The 15712-nt window shown below is 43.2% G+C and overlaps 1 long non-coding RNA gene across 1 annotated transcript; it reads right to left on the bottom strand.

Moving 5' to 3' along the window:
• Window positions 1-8268: 8268 nt before the first annotated feature.
• Window positions 8269-14283, bottom strand: LOC110472992 (uncharacterized). Its single transcript, XR_002465797.1, has 3 exons — window positions 14215-14283; window positions 12414-12453; window positions 8269-8303 (listed from the first exon to the last, which is right to left on the bottom strand). It is a non-coding gene; the product is annotated as an uncharacterized LOC110472992 (long non-coding RNA).
• Between the last annotated feature and the right edge of the window lie 1429 nt (window positions 14284-15712).

Genomic DNA, 15712 nt, shown 5'->3' with positions numbered 1-15712 from the left:
GTTTTTGGTTTTGCTCTTAGCTCCACCTGTGCTGCTTTTAAATAGGCATCAAGTGATTGCACTCAGCTTTAAAATAAACAAAAAATATAGCAAAAATATATTATATATTGATATATTTTATATTGAAAACTAGAAACAAAAACAAGCAAAGCTTAGCTTTGCTTAGTCAAAACTAAATTTTGGCTTTGTAGGACTAGCAAAATAAAACATGATATATTCAAATCCATCCATGGGTGATGCAGAGTGTACGTGACAGATGTGCTGAATAAATCGATGCTGTCTTGTATAAAGCTGGAGTTACCTCCTGCTTTAGATGTGGCTTGTTAACACCTCAGAGAGAGACACAGAGCCTGCATGCCCTGCAAGCAGGAGAGTTGCAATTGTGAACAAGCTGTTTTGCCTCCAGGAGTGGAAGGAAGGGGGAAGGAGCTATGGTCAGTTATATTTTTATTAAGCTTTTTGATTGCACATCAAAAAGCAGCCTGAAATCCTGTTTTGCTTCTGAAGTAATTTCCAACCTTTTTTGATTCTGTCAAATCTTTTTGGCTTCTGCCTCTTGGCGTGGCTGTCCCGTTTTCCCTCTGAGTTGTTGGCATTTAGGAGAACTGCTGTTATATCCTAAAAGGTTTTGTTGGGTTTCTGTTTGGGGTTGGGAGGGGAGGCAGGGGTGAGAGGTGTCCTGGCTTGTAAGATAAGCATATGTTCTATTTGCCATCTGTTGGAGGCTGGGCAGTTTTCTTATCTCTTCCAAGAACAATGTCTCCCTCCGGGGAGATATCTTCTGTTAATGGGCCATTGAACGAATCACTGCATCACTGGTAAAGTTACATCATCCCATTGTGAGATGCTCCACCCAGAGGGAGGAGCCAAGCATCCCTACCTGCATAAAATTAGCACTTTTTGGGACACCGGAGCAGCCCTTTGCTGGATTCCCAGAGGATCAGCTTCTTCCCCATTGGATTCCCAGAGGAAGACCAGGCCCATCTACTCCATTACCAGACCTTCAGAGAAAACTCCACCCTTCTACAGAATCACCGCTTCAGCAGCATTTCATCTTCCGCTCCAGGAGGAGCAGCCACCATTTAACTGGACTATTACCAACACCCTGACTCCTCAGGCTATCAGATTTCTGACTCTATCACTAGTTTTGTTTGTATTAATTACATGTTTTTTTTTAATTTTCATTTAGTTTTTTCCTAGTAAAAAACTGTTATTCCCATTCCCATATCTTTGCCTGAGAGCCTTTTAATTTTGAAATTGTGGTAATTGGGAGGGAGGGGGTTTACCTTTTCCATTTCACAGGAGGCTGTTGCCTTGCTTCACAGACTCCTGTCTTTTCAAACCAAGACAGAGGGCATGTTTTAGTTCCTTTCAGTGCAATGAGAGAGGCTCCCATCTCCCATGGGCTACAGAACTGTGCAAGGCTGAGAGAGCCTGTTCTCAGGGTAGGGAAGTTGCACTTACAGCCACAGTGCTTTAATAAAAGACAGGAGGTGATAATGGAGTAAGTCAGGCAGCCCACGGTGTGTGCATACAGCCTGTTCCTGAGGTTCCATGAAAGCCTCTCATTCCTGCCCCCAGGGACACCCTGTGGTGGGTGAGGCTGTCCTCAGCATCTTCTGAGCTTTCCTTCTGCTACCACAGTGCCATCCTCAGCCATGCCTTGTTTAGAAAGCAGCAATAAGTAGGTCTTGCAGACTTTTGGAGGTTTTGTTTGCTGGGTTTTTCTAGGGGTGTTGTTTGTTGTTGCTTTTAAATTTCTCTGCACCTTTGGTGATTTTTAGAGAAGCTGCTTATGCACCTGTGGAGGAGCAGCAGGATAGTGGTGAGTGGTCTGTGCTTTAAACTCTGCAGAGTGTTTTAGGAGCTTTAGAGTAAAAGGTTATAGTGAGAAAGATCATTGAAAGAAACTTTAATAATAAACATTTATCAGGGCAGATTTAATGCTGCTGCAATGTGCCTCTAAACTGGCAGTAGGTTTTCTTTAAGTTTGATTATTATTTATTGTTTATTCCGAAGGGGGGGAATTTTTCTTTGGGCTTTTTGGTGTGCTCCTTGGTAAGGGATGTTGTATGCTTGGGTATTTTGTCTTGGGGTGAGGGGGGCAGAATTTTTGTTCACTTTTTGTTTAGGAGAGTGGAAATACACTGAAACACTTCCTGCTGTTTTTCTTGTGTCTTTCATTTCCATGCCCCTCATCCACGTAAGGAGCTTTTTGTTCTCTATTTAAGGACTCTTCCTTGAGCTTAACGGTTGGCTCCAAGATTAAAAAAAAAAAGTCACTGTTTTTTGTTTTTTTATCTAAAGTCATGGAGAGTCATGCTAAAAGAGTTTATGAGCAGTTTCTGGTGACTCACTACCAGAAGTAACTTCTACTGAGAGGCAGTAAAGGGGGAAATTTATCAACATTGGTGCCCATTTTTCTAAGTCACTTGTTAGGTGACAGAGATTGCTAGGCATGACTGAAATTTCTCTGCAAATAACTACAGGACCAAGTTCTGTAATAAAATAGGCTGGTATAAATCCCTGGAAAGGCTGCTGATATCCAACAGTGCCAATAAGCTACACTTCACACAGCCTTACATGCAGTTTACAATAGCAAATAATCTGAGTTTTGAGCTTTACACTTGTGTATCTCTCTCATAAATTGTTTGTAAAAGATGCTGATTTACTAAGACACCTTGTGTAAATTAAGCAAAGGACTGGTCTGCAGTTGTGTAGCCTCAACTGGCACAAAAGCTACTGAAAAACCAACTACTAAGCTATTATCTAGATTATCAGTCTCCCCAAGAGAAGATTATGTCAATAATGCTGTCCTTATATTTATTTATTCATTTTAATTTTTTTTACAGGGAAGGCAGATATTTTTAACTGTGCCAGAGAAATGATTTGTTGAAATAATCATTGTGTACATGCTTATTTGAAGGACGTAATGCAATTTGCCTAATTTTGAGGATGTAACAAGTAAAATGGGAGCATCCATGACTGGTGTGCAGTATGCCCAAACTAAGTGAGAGTCATTGATTTGAATTGTTTGATCTCTCAGCCTTGATTTTCTGCCAGGTGGGTTTTCTGTGCTGATTTAAGATGGGTTTACATACAGATGTGGAACACAGAAATTATTTGGGTAGCCTCAGACATGATTCCACCTTCTCAGTTTTTGAATACTTGGATCCCAGCTCTTATTTCCTAAGGAGAGCTTGGTATTGTGTGTGGTTACCAGCATGGCAGAGCCATAACCATGGTTTCCATCCCTTCCATATGGTCTCTGTAATTTTACTTATGGCAATGCATATTGATAATCTTCATTCAGCACTTTAACCTGGGCTTGGGAAGTGGTGGAAAGATGTCAGAAGGTAGTGGGGGAAGGCAGAGGCACCTGGCCCATCCTGACTGCACAACTGGGGCTTTGAGGGCAGATGTAAAACATAGATGTGTGCATGAAGTGACTCCATCAGCAAAGCAGCTGGAGAGGCAGCAGATGTGGAGGTTCTAAGAGGCATCCCATTAAACTTTTCACCCATCAAGATGCTTCTCTTCTACAGCAGGGGAGAGGGTGTGGTTTGAAAGAGTGGACTCTACATGTCTTCCACAAATTTAATGAGATAACAAAGTCCAGCACAGTGCCTAAAGCATCTGTGAGAAGAGGCAAGCATTGGGTTAGCTGAAATAATTTCTCTGCCTGGCATTGCGCATCCTAATCTCCCAAATAATCTTCAACTACCAACCAAATAATCTTCTTTCATCTTCTCTAGAAAGAACTGTCTGCTTTGTGTTCTAAAGAACCTCTGGTATCCCCTTTATCCCACAGGCTTTTTCATTTCTGTCAGACACCTTCCCTAAGCTTCTCCATTTGGTGCCATCTCTCCAGTGCCATCAATGGCCAATCTGCCCAAACTCTTCCTGGATTTTAGCTCTGACAGCCTTCATACATGAGAGTGCACAGCCAGCTGGTATTGGGGATTTGGGAAGGGACTAGGAAGCAGCTCTGCATCTTATAGGAGGAAATTGCCTTGTGGAAAGCTCTGCATGCCAAGGTTTGAGCTCTGCAGCATGAGCTGCTCCTCATGCTTGGCCCAGGGCAGACACAACATTCTGCCTGAGTGGCAAAGGCCTAAATGCTGCTTTGTGGAGAGTGTGTTTATTTTATATGAACCTAAGACATTTGAAAAACTCTATTTTAATCAATAAGTTAAAGGTCAGTTAGATATTTTAGGGGATACAAGAATGGTTTACATTATCCTACCTTTAAATGTTAAGGTTAGTTGGTAGAGCAAAGACAGTGCAGAAATTAATGGAGTGTATATATAAAATGGGAATGGTGTCAGAGCAAATTTTCTCAAGCATTGTGAGTACTGCTGACATAAAACAAAATAATATCTTTTCATTGCTGTGTTCTTATGAGTGTCTGTGAATTTGTTGGAAAGTCAGAGATGAAGCTCAGGATATTTTTGGGGGGTATGTACAAAGAATAGGTGCAGATTGTAATTTTCATGTCTATAAATCACTTCAATAGTCTTGACCCAGTGAAGTTTATTGAATCTAGTGCTATCTTTCATGTAAAATAGCATGCCTGTAGTCTACAGCTTTTAAGGATCTATTTTTTTTCCTCCACTGTAAATTGTAGAATTCTATCCTTTCCTAATATGGTGTCTGAGAGATGTTTTAAAAATAAATCATATTGACATTTGGATTCAATTATAAATTTCAAAGATAGGAACACATAGTTTATACAATATTTCAGCACGATGTTCATCTGAGCAGTACACTATGAAAACTTTTTATTAAATTTTCTTTATTCAAGGAGCCCAAGCACTTAGGTTTTTGGGAATTTGTATATTGATATGGAGAGAGATCAAAACAGTTGTCTGCTGAAATCACCAGCTGGCTCTTCTGCTGAGAAATAAACCTGTGGGATCGTCATAAGTTACTCAAGCCATGGAGTGAATGCAAATTAGCTTTTCTTCACCATTTATTGGAAGGTTTTGTGAAAGGAGAACTACAAAGAGGAGTTGTACACTGCTGGGCTTGAAGACAGCCAAAAGCACAGGGATTAGTAGTATGTTACCTACAGCTAATGAGCAGATTAACTGTGTTTCCTTCCCTTTATCTGGGACTGCAAAGCCCCGTTCAGCCTGGGGCTCCCCATCTCCAGGGACCTTCTGGAGAGAGCCCAGTGATGTTTTGGATCTCAAAGTGCTGAATGGAGCAGCTGAGAGCTGGATTTTCCTGATGGGATAATGAAGAGAAGAGGAATCTAGGCTCTTTTCAGAGATGTGTGATGGAAGGGTAGAAGTGGTGAGCCCAATAATGTGAGAACACTGGAAGCTTCCAATTTGACATGAGAAGAAACTTTTTGGGGATGGTTAGACACTGCTACAGGGACCTGTAGAGGCTACAAACTCCCAATTCCTGGTAATAGACAAAACTTGACAGAACAAGGGCCTGAGGAATCTCCTGCAGCTTGGAGGAGCAGGTTGGATTAGGTGTCCTCCAGGCATCCCTTTGCAGCTGCATAATTTTCTACTTTTCAGCAAGTAATGAAAGAAAAATGAAAAGCAATGTTCAGATCATGAAGAATTTACAAAGACCAATTAGTGGATGACATTCTAATACTTTTAACAGCCATGTATTTCTGGTTTTGCACTGAAGAGTGTGCCTCCCGAAAACTGAGTGGATGCTACTGTGAGCTGGTGTTTGTCCAGGGTATCCTACAAATACTGTACAAAGCAGCATGTTCTTGATGCTCAAAACTCTTAATTCATTAAGTGTATTTTTCTCACCAGCCATCAGTTGAAATATTTTGTAGATATTTCTCCCACCTTCTCAAGCTCCTTTATACTTAAACTTTTTTCATCTCTTCACAGACACCCTTTTTGTAATGTACACTCTAAGCATGCTTCTTTACACAAAAGATTGTGATAGATTCAATAGGATTTTTCTTTAAGTCTACCAAAATGATCTATAAGACCCTTGTGTCACATGTCCCAAAATACACTGATGTATGAGAATCTTCCAAAACTATAGTCTCTAGGGTAGCTTTAATGACTCCCTGGATGTAATCCAATGTCTTTCAGGACTCTGAAGGATATTTTGTCTTCTTAATATTACTGCTTCTAATATTTAGCAACAGTTCAGAAGTTAAAATAGAGATGAATAAAAATATCCAAAAGAGAGAAGAAAAATGGGAATGGTGAAATAGCATATTCCATCACCACTTTCTTGGAAGAAATTGATGAGACTGAGGAAGTAAGAGATTGCTTGAGGCATTGAATCAGCCAGCTGGACAGGATGGATGTGGAACAGCTGGAAGTGTGTGGAGAAAATCCAATTTTTCTATTAGCTAGTGAAATTAATCAGGACACTTGTTTTCTTTTTAGGACTGTTTATGGTTTTCCTTTAGTAATTTTTGTAATGATCACACTCCTTCAAAACACAAAAAAGTAGAAGAAACACCTACCAATGCACCAATAAATTTCTTTCTGTCTGTTGTTTGTCTTGCAATCCTTTGAAAAATCTTAACCCAGTTGAAGCCTTCTTTAATCCATAATTTCAGAAGAACAAACAATAGCTGGGTATGTGGTGTGATGGTTTCCAGTCAGTGTGACTCTTCATTTTTTTTCTGGTTGTCTGGAAAGACAGATCAGTACAGGACAAGAGTGAAAATGAAACAAAAGAACTGAAACTGTTAACAGGGATATAGAGGTTGAAGGGGCAAAGCAGGCTGAGCATGCTTTGGGTGCTCTTCCAAGAAGGATGACAGATGGATATGCCTCACCCTGGCCAGCTCTTTCAAAAATTCACTATAGAATTTGGGTGGGAAAGTAAAGCAAAGTTTATTTAAACTTTGGGAAGAAAAAACAGCATGTCTTCTGGCTGCCAAAGTGGTGTTCTCAGGTCATACTTGGTGTGCAGGCATTTGCAAGGTTTCAGCTGCCTCCTATCTCACTGGTCCTTCAGCAGGAATACATTGCACTGCCAAGAGCCACTTTAAAATCCATTAAACACAAGTAAAACTGTCAAGCCCGTTTCTTCTGCCTCTGTCTGCTCCGTAAGAAGCAAGAAAAAACACATTTTTAAAATACTGCCTTGCTTCCTTTGTTGCTAAGATGTTTTCGCTGTAGCTGAACAGCTCTGCTGCTGTTATAGCCCTGTGTGCTTCAGTTCCCGGAGTGGAAAACCCTGAGCAGAATAATCAGGACAAACTCATTTGGGTTGACTGCAGCAAGCTTGTAGTCCAGGTTTCAGACCCAAAATAACTGTTTAAGGGATCTGTATCTGCTGCATCTGGAAAGCTGCAATGACTTGAGCCTTCCTTTCACTCTCTCTTTCCTTTTCTCTCTTCTTTTCTCTCTTCTTTTCTCTCTTCTTTTCTCTCTTCTTTTCTCTCTTCTATTTTTCCCTTTTTTCCTTTTTTCTTTTTTCTTCTTTTGTCCTTTTTTCTTTATTTTTTCCTTTTCGTCTTTCTTTTTTTTCTATTTCTCTTTCTTTTTTCTTATTTTTCTTTTTTCCCTTTTCCTTCTCCTTTTCCTTCTTCTCCTTTTCCTTCTTCTCCTTTTCCTTCCTCCTTCTCCTTTTCCTTCCTCCTTCTTTTCCTTCTTCTTCTCCTTTTCCTTCCTCCTTCTCCTTTTCCTTCCTTCTTCTCCTTTTCCTTCTTCTTATCTCCTTTTCTTTTTTCTTTTTTTTTTTTCTTTTTTGTTATCTTGAGTTTTTTGTTTGTTTTCATTTTTTATTCTTTCTTTTTTTTATTTTTCCTATTTTTTCTGGTTTCCTACACACCCACTTCTTGATATAATTCCCATGTTTAGGAATGCTAGATCTGTTGAAGCTGCACTCTTTTCTCTTGCAGAGCACAGCCTCCACTCCTCTCCCTGATGCTGTACACACACACTGAGCATCACTGGGATTTTGCAAGCACTAAGGAGCTGTGAGAGTAGCAGAGTTGAGACCAGGATCCTCCCGCAGCTTGCCTAGGACAGATATTCACTCACAGCTTCTAAAACTGTGAATTTCTGCAGTTCATGGAGTGCTGAATCAACTAACATGTCTGGTAATGACCCCAGCAGGAGCATATTTCAATTTCTGTGGTGTTTTTGCTCCTCCATATCACTGCAGTTAAGCTTCTGTATTATAGGAAACTCTCTTTTCTTTAAGACACTATTTTTTCAGCAGGCAAGGTTTTTTTCCCTCAGGAAGTTGTTTGCAGATCTGCATTCCCAGGCCTTTGATTTGCATGGGATATCTGTTGCATGTAAATTACAGAGCAGCTGCTCAAATTCCCACTGGTTTGTTCTTCTTCACATCTCGTTAAGGATGGAGGAAACGCAAAATACATTGTTAATCCAATTAAATTAATTAAATTCTAAACAGTCTAATTAAATACGTATTAGTCAAATAACAATGCTGCTAATAGTTCTGTTTGCAATTATATGCAGTTAATGTACAAACAAATTCTGTGGTATTTATCCTTTTCTTGCATGCTACCTTTACCCTTTCACTGCCCCTCTGGGTCCAAGGTTTAAAAGTTTTATTTTGGCAAAGGTGCAGAGCTTGGCAGGTGATCCCAAGCCCTTTACCAGGAGGAAGAGGAGGATGTAAGTTGTTGTTTCTTCCTTTTATTCAGTTTCCATATGTGGCCATTTTAATGTTTGTCAACATTCTCTACAGCTTGTTTTTGACTTTAGTGATCTGCAGGTTTCATGTTGCATTCAAATTTACCACATCTGTTCCATATGGATTGAGTATTTGTTCTTTTTTAACCCCTAAAATAATGTTTGCCCAGTCCTTTAACTGACTCTGGCAGAGTGGTTTATAGCCCTGGAATCATCCTGCCTCCTATTGCCCTGTGCCTGCCACATTTTCTTGCTGTCAGGATTCAAGATCATTTTAGCCAAAGGCCCAGAGGCTTTTTTTCTGTATTTCCACCTAGGAAGATTGGTAATCTGAGGGGAGACCATTTCATTTTAATATAATAGGCATGGCCATACACTTCAGTGTAGTATTCTGTGTGTTTGGCATGCCTTCAGGGAGAGGTGAAGGTAAAGAAGATGCCCAGGTGGTACATGTGAAGTAGTACCTCATTCCTCCCTTCTGCATGGAGATGTGAAAATAAGGCATCCTTTGTTTTTTTTCTCTTTTTTCCCCACTTTTACTTTTTCTGTGATGCTGCTAGTGACAGAATCTGTGTTGCTCCAAAAGCTATTAAGTGCTTTCTGATAGGACAGTGGACTTCAAAGAGGATTCTTCTGGACTCCTCAGGGTTTGCAAAGGAAATATTTGGAACAGATCGTAAGTTTGGGACAGACAGAGGAGCTATCAAAATTGCCACAACATTTTGAAGTAAGCTTTTTTCTTAAGTAAAAACCTTTCTAACAAGGGACCTATTTATGTTTATATACCTCTCAATGTTACAGGTAATAAACTGTCCTTCCCTAGGACACACAGTTAGTTTCTCTTGAAAAACATGTTTATTGTGATAATTATAATTAATTTTTATTCATGAACACAGTCAAAAGGGTATGTTGTATTATGAGAAAGGTGGATATGTCCCTTCTACTTAGCTTGACTCTTACACCCTCTATATACAAGCAAGATCCAATTCATAAATCAGGCAGTGGTTTTAAGATGCTGTTATCCTGGGCCAGCCCAGCCCAAGCACTTGTGCCCTGCAATTAGAAAAGTGGATTTTTACTCTGTTTCTATCTGGTTTAGTTTTAATTTTTTAAATTTTGGCTTTTAATCTATAAGCTGTCATAATGACTGCAACCTAGAAAGTAGCAGCATTTCACCTGGTTTCTTCCAGGTGCTGGAAAACTCATGCAGCTTTCTTAATTTAATGTGTTTATGGAGCACTTTGAAATAAGAATTGTCTAAGAATGCCTCCAAGAATGATTCTTTTTATGAAATATATTTGTCAGGAGCCTGGAAATGTCTTCTCTTGAGGAATAATTCAACCAGCAGAGAGACAACTGTGTGAAGAACAGACACCTGTCTGTAAATCTGGTGCCATGACTCAACAGAAAAAGATGGCTCTGGTGAGGATTGAATTAATAACATAGTTCATGTTTTGAAACTCAGGCAGCTAGACAAAAGGATGGAAAAATTGGGAAATAGTGTGCATGTTCAAATCAGTCCTACTTTGCTCTTATGAGCAGTGTGAGACTGGCATGTGACAGGTTATGAGGAATTAGAGAGCACCGAAAGACCTTTTGAATGGTAACTTCAAACAGTCTCTTTTCTCTTTGGTTATCAGCCCATTTAGGTGTTTTATAAATAGCAAAGATAGATTGTCAGATACTTTCAATAGGAAAGAGCAGGGGCAGAACAGGGAAGTAATAAGTTACATGAGATACCAATCGTATTTCCATCAACAGAAAATGACTCATGATTCATAAAAGCCTCCTTTATACTAGAATATATTTCTTAGAATTTTGTTTAAAAATTAAACAGAATGTCTAGCATTTCAGCAGCTTTAACTTCCTGGCTTGATTTCTAATGGACATTCTATAAATAAAACATATATTTCAAAGCTTGAATTCTCCTCAGAAGAGCCTATGGGCAGTTTTGGTGGGATATTGTTTTTCAGTGCATTCATATTAATTTGCCAGTTGAACAAGGCTTTTGCAAGCAAAGCAATGAGTGAGAAATGTGCTTTGAGCTAGCAAGTCAGAATAAAGCACCTTGTGAAAACAAGCATGCAAAAGAAAATGCTCTCAGCAGAATGCAAAGCTAAATTGATGCCAAGATTACTGTTCTGAATAGCAGTGTACAGCAGCACAGTGAGATTTCAGTCAATTCACCACCTGTGAGTAATTCTCTAAATAAAGGTATAAATTTCACAGTAAATCCTCCTGAAAGGCTTTCTAAGCTCTAAGCATTAACAGGAAAATAGTGCACAATTCAGTATGATTTATGGGGAAGAAGGAAGGTTAGAAGAGAATCCCTCTGCCACTTTCTTGTAACACAGACTACTTGCATATATTTGCATAGAAGAGCCAGTTTCTTTCCTGCTGCATTTACCTCCACAATCCAGAGTGCATCACAGGCACTGGAGGGCAGGCCTTAACTAGACACTGCAGAAAAGGACAGTCCTCTCTGGAAAAGCCTTCCTACCCTTTATTACTAAATTCTGTGTCAGGGCTGGAGGCTCACAGTGTTTTAGGAACATGCTGGAGCCAAGAGAGGCAGAAGGTGGGCACATCATGCAGTGATTGCTGCCAGGCTGCTTCAGCATAGCCACAGAAGGGCACACCCCGGTGACAGTTCTCTATTTGACACATGGATGGGTGTTGGAATCTGAAGTATTGATGATTCTGAGATTGTAAAAAGTCTCTGTCTTTCAGCCCTGCTGCCAAAGCAGAAGCCATAATTTGTCTGTGCTGGTTTCAAGGTTGTTTATTCTGTTTATCTCTAACATGTTCTGCTGCCCTGCCACAGGTCTGTCCTGCAGGGCAGCGTGTGGGGCTCTGCCCTCAGTGGGATGTTACAAACATTAAATACCAGAAACTCCCTGGGCTGGATTTACAATAACGTGCCAATATCTGTCACCTACGTTGGACAGTGTGTCCCCAGCCTATACCAATGCCAACACTACAGTGAAACATGGAGGGCATGAAGAGGAAAAAGGATGAGACACACCCAGTTTCCTATATCTTGTCCCCTTTGAACCCCTAATCTAGAAACCTAAAATTTTATTTTTGCACCTGTGCCACAGTTAATTATTACTTATATCAAACACTCAGAGCTTGTAATTCATCCTGTAAGACTGAAAATTCTTTTCCATGGACAGAGATCAGAGACAGTGTCTCTGGGGGCTCTGTACAGGAGGGTTCCTGACCCCCTGCCAGAGTCTCAGACCTGCCAGGGCAACCAGAGGGAAGCCCTGGATTCCCACATATGGGTATACAAGTGCTTCATCATTTGCTTTTAAAAGTTTGATTTAGCCAGAACAAGCATAAAGATGGTGTCTCCCAGCTTTAGCAGTGGCTGTACCTGTAGCAGGTACTCCCTGGCCGGGTGGCTCATTCTGTTCATCCTTGCCCACGTGCCATTGCTCAGGCTCCCCCAGACACGGTGGGACAAGCTGGCCATGATCACGAGCTTCCCCCTGAAGCCACGCCAAGCCCTGACTGCCAGGGTAAGCCTTTGAGGGAGCCCCAACCATGCCAGGAGCAAGGAGGTAAAGATGAGCGTGGCCCAGCTCTCAGCCTGTGTCCTGGCCTTATTCTGTTTACTGGAATAGACAGAGCACGCAGCCAAAGAGGTCAGGAAGAGAGCACAGCACTGAATGTTTTTAGCACACTGGGGACATTTGCCCTGCTGGCCTTGGCAATGGTTTCTCATGCATCACTTCTGTGCATATCCTCCTTCCCTTCCCTGCCTCGCTTCCCCTCCTTCCCCTCCCTGCTTCCTACCTTTTCATGTATGGCTGAGTCAGATGGTCCAGCAAAAAGCCTGCAATGATATTTCATCTTTATTGGGTCATGTAATGATCCAAGCAATTGCTTGAGTTTTAATCTGCTTTATGCAGGCTGAGCACTTCTGGTCACACTTGGAAAGGAGGACTAAGACTCTACCACCCTTTAAAAAACTCATATTCCCAGGAATGTCCAGGACTGAAAAAGGCTGATTGCTGCCCTGCCAAGGAGCCTGCAACAGGATCTGTACTGCTGTGAACTTCTGCAGAAATCACATAGTTTGATTTTTGAGTTGGTTTGGTTCCAAGGGAATACAGAGCTCTAATCCAGGCCACCCTGTGTTGCACACTGTTGCTATCATGCTGGCATGGTAGTGTGGAGGAAGGGTTTTAGAAAGGCCTTGGGAATGGGAAACTGAGGAAAAGATACATTTATGTATGCCCCATTGTTTCAGGAAAGTTTAGCTTCAGCATTTCTCTGTGAACCCCCTTCTCCCCACCCCTGAGCAGTTCCCATTGGACCTGACCCCTGGGGTGGTTCTGATGTGCCTAAGCTGGACACTGTCTCTATTGTTTAGACCTTATCTCTTAATTTTGTTGTATAAAACTGTATCTGGGCAGTAGCCCAGGGTCTTTTGTCCCTGCAACCGTTCAGGCAATACAATCTTTCTGGACTGCACACAACTGACCTCTCTTGGTCTCTTTATCTCGATCCCTTGCGGTGACCGAGGCACACCGCCACTTGCACCGTGCTAACCCAGCCGCTGCCTGGTAAGCCCAGGGCAGCGGGACTGCAGCAAAACCCCGGTCCCCGGAGGGGACAGCTAGCCGGAGGGGTCCCGGGGGGCCGGGGAGGGACGGGGGACAGCTGCAATGACCCCCAAAAGCCGTAAGTGGCGCCCAATGTGGGGTTTGCATCGGTTCAAGCGAGCGAGCTGCGGCTGCTGCGGTCAGTCCGCCGGTTAAGAGCTTTTCCAGACATTTTGTGATCAGTGTCACCGCGAGTGACAGAGCGGCGAGCGGTGCAAAAAAATCGCCACGCAGGCTGTCAGCTCCGCGGGGAGAAGCTCTCGGACCCGCTGGTGGTGTGGGCACTCGCCCTTCCACGCAGCCCGGCAGGACTGTTGCCGCGGAGACAGAGATGCCGATTTCTGTCCGGCATGGTGTTCACAGATGCGGACGGCACATTCCTAACACCTGGAAGATTGTCTGTGGGAGTCGGGAACTGTTACTGCAGCGTGGTGTCTAAAGGACGGCGGTGGGTGAGTCTCAGTACTGGCGGGAAGGGATCCGGCCAGGAGACTGGAGGTAGGCTCTCGTGCTCCCATGGAGGGACACGCCAGCGCGCGGGCGTGGCGGGGGTCTCCGTCGTGGCTTTAGAACTTTGGGGCTTTTGCTGCAGTAACTGGGTGAGATTTGCTGTGCAGCCAGCGATGGGTGTTACGCTGACTACACAGCAGAAAGAGATTTATAAACAAGTTCAGCAACCCCTGCAGCAAGCAGGTGTAAAACTTCCTAAGAGCCTTGTGAAACAGTTTGTCAAATAGATAACAGTAAGTTTTTTGGAGGTAACAGAGCAAGAAGTGAAAGAAAGACGATTTTGGAAATGTGTGGGTGCAGTGCTGAGTGAAAGGACAAAGGCAGGAAATCCCTCAGTGAAAGAACGTTTTATGAGAATCTTTTTGTTCGTTTATGACTTTGTGAAAGAAAGTGCAGACACTCATGACGCGCGGGGAACAGAAAAGGGTTCCATCGTGTCCCCTGTGACCCCCCACGTCCCGTGCTGTGAAAAAACTGACCGTGCAGATGTAGATTCAGTTCTTAACCCTTCTCCATCTCCTGATTTTGCTCCCGCAGCTCAAAATCCATGCTTTGCACCACCCCCCCCACCCCCGTGCAGCCACCACAAGATGGAGGCGGCCACGCGACATTCCCTTCTCCATCCCAGAATTCCTTGCTCCCTGTGCCAGCCCAGAACATGCCCACAGCCCTCGCATTCCTCCCTTCGCCCATCCCTGATCCCAACCCCTCCTCCCTTGCGGCGGTTCAGCCCACAGTCCAGCCCACAGTCCAGCCCCCGGTCCAGCCCCCAGTCCAGCCCTCAGCTCCTCCCCTCGCAGTTGCATCACCACCCCCTGCCCCTGCCCCGCTCCACATGGCCCCGCCAGCTGCGGCCACTCCCACACAAGCCGGCCCCTCTCTCACTCCTGGTTCCCTCAGCAATGGCAGGTACCAGACTGTCAGCACGGGGAAACAGAAACTGGTCAGAGACACCGAACCTCCGTTCCTGGCCCCAGTGATTTATAATGCCAGAGGAAAAAACCCTAGATGGGAGCCCCTGTCATACAACAGTGTCAGGAACTCTGCAAAACAAAGCGTGAGTTTGGAGAAAGGAGCAAATTTTTTAAGAGCATTTTAAAGGCTACTCTAAGCTCCAAAACATTTGTCCCTGCTGATTTGAGACGTCTTTTCACTTGCTTGCTCCCTCAGTCTGAGTTTAGATTGTGGGAAAGAACTTGGAAAAGGCTTGCAGGAAATCTCCTCCCAGAGATTTTGCAGAGTCCAAACCATTCCATAGACATAGAGGATGAGGAAATCACTTTAGAACATCTAGTGGGTGAAGGTGATTGGAGCCAAGCTAAGAAGCAAGCCGCAGGCATTCCCAGAGCAGTGTTAGACCTGTCCAGGGATGCAGCAGAATCAGCATTTTTAAACATGCCTTCTAAAGAACCTCTTGTTTCTTATACCGCTTTAAAGCAGTCTGTTACAGAACCATTCATGGATTTTGTGGATTGAGTGTGAGCTTCAGTGGAAAAAAGGGTGCAAAATCCAGAGCTCCAAGATCAACTTACATTAGAACTTGTCACCACAAATGCAAATGAAGCCTGTCAGCGAGTCATCCTGGCCCTTCCATCATCGCCTCCCCCCTCACTCGATCAGCTCATTGAGGAGTGCATGAGGAAAGCTACACTAATGACACAGGACTCAGTGATAAAACCGCGGGGAAAGGTGGTTGCAGAGGCAACGGTAACCCTGAAAACACCAAGGGCTGCCAAGCCTCCTGCACCCAAACGCCGATGCTATTTCTGTAACCAGGAAGGAAATCTCATAGGCCAGTGCCCCCTGTGGGGGACAGTGCCTTCCAAAGAGGGGAAAGTGGGAGCTGGGGAGATCTCCAATCAGCAAAAAAACTTATTGGGGAGTGTGGTCCTATCCTGCGTGATGGCAAAAATGGGGTTGGGCCAAGGCATTGTGGCCAGAGCTGCTGTTTACCACATTGTGCCTAGTGCCAGCAGC

This window comes from Lonchura striata, chromosome 5 (genome assembly GCF_046129695.1).
Source record: "Lonchura striata isolate bLonStr1 chromosome 5, bLonStr1.mat, whole genome shotgun sequence".
Lineage (NCBI taxonomy): Eukaryota > Metazoa > Chordata > Aves > Passeriformes > Estrildidae > Lonchura > Lonchura striata.
This window is presented reverse-complemented; position numbering and strand designations above follow the sequence as displayed.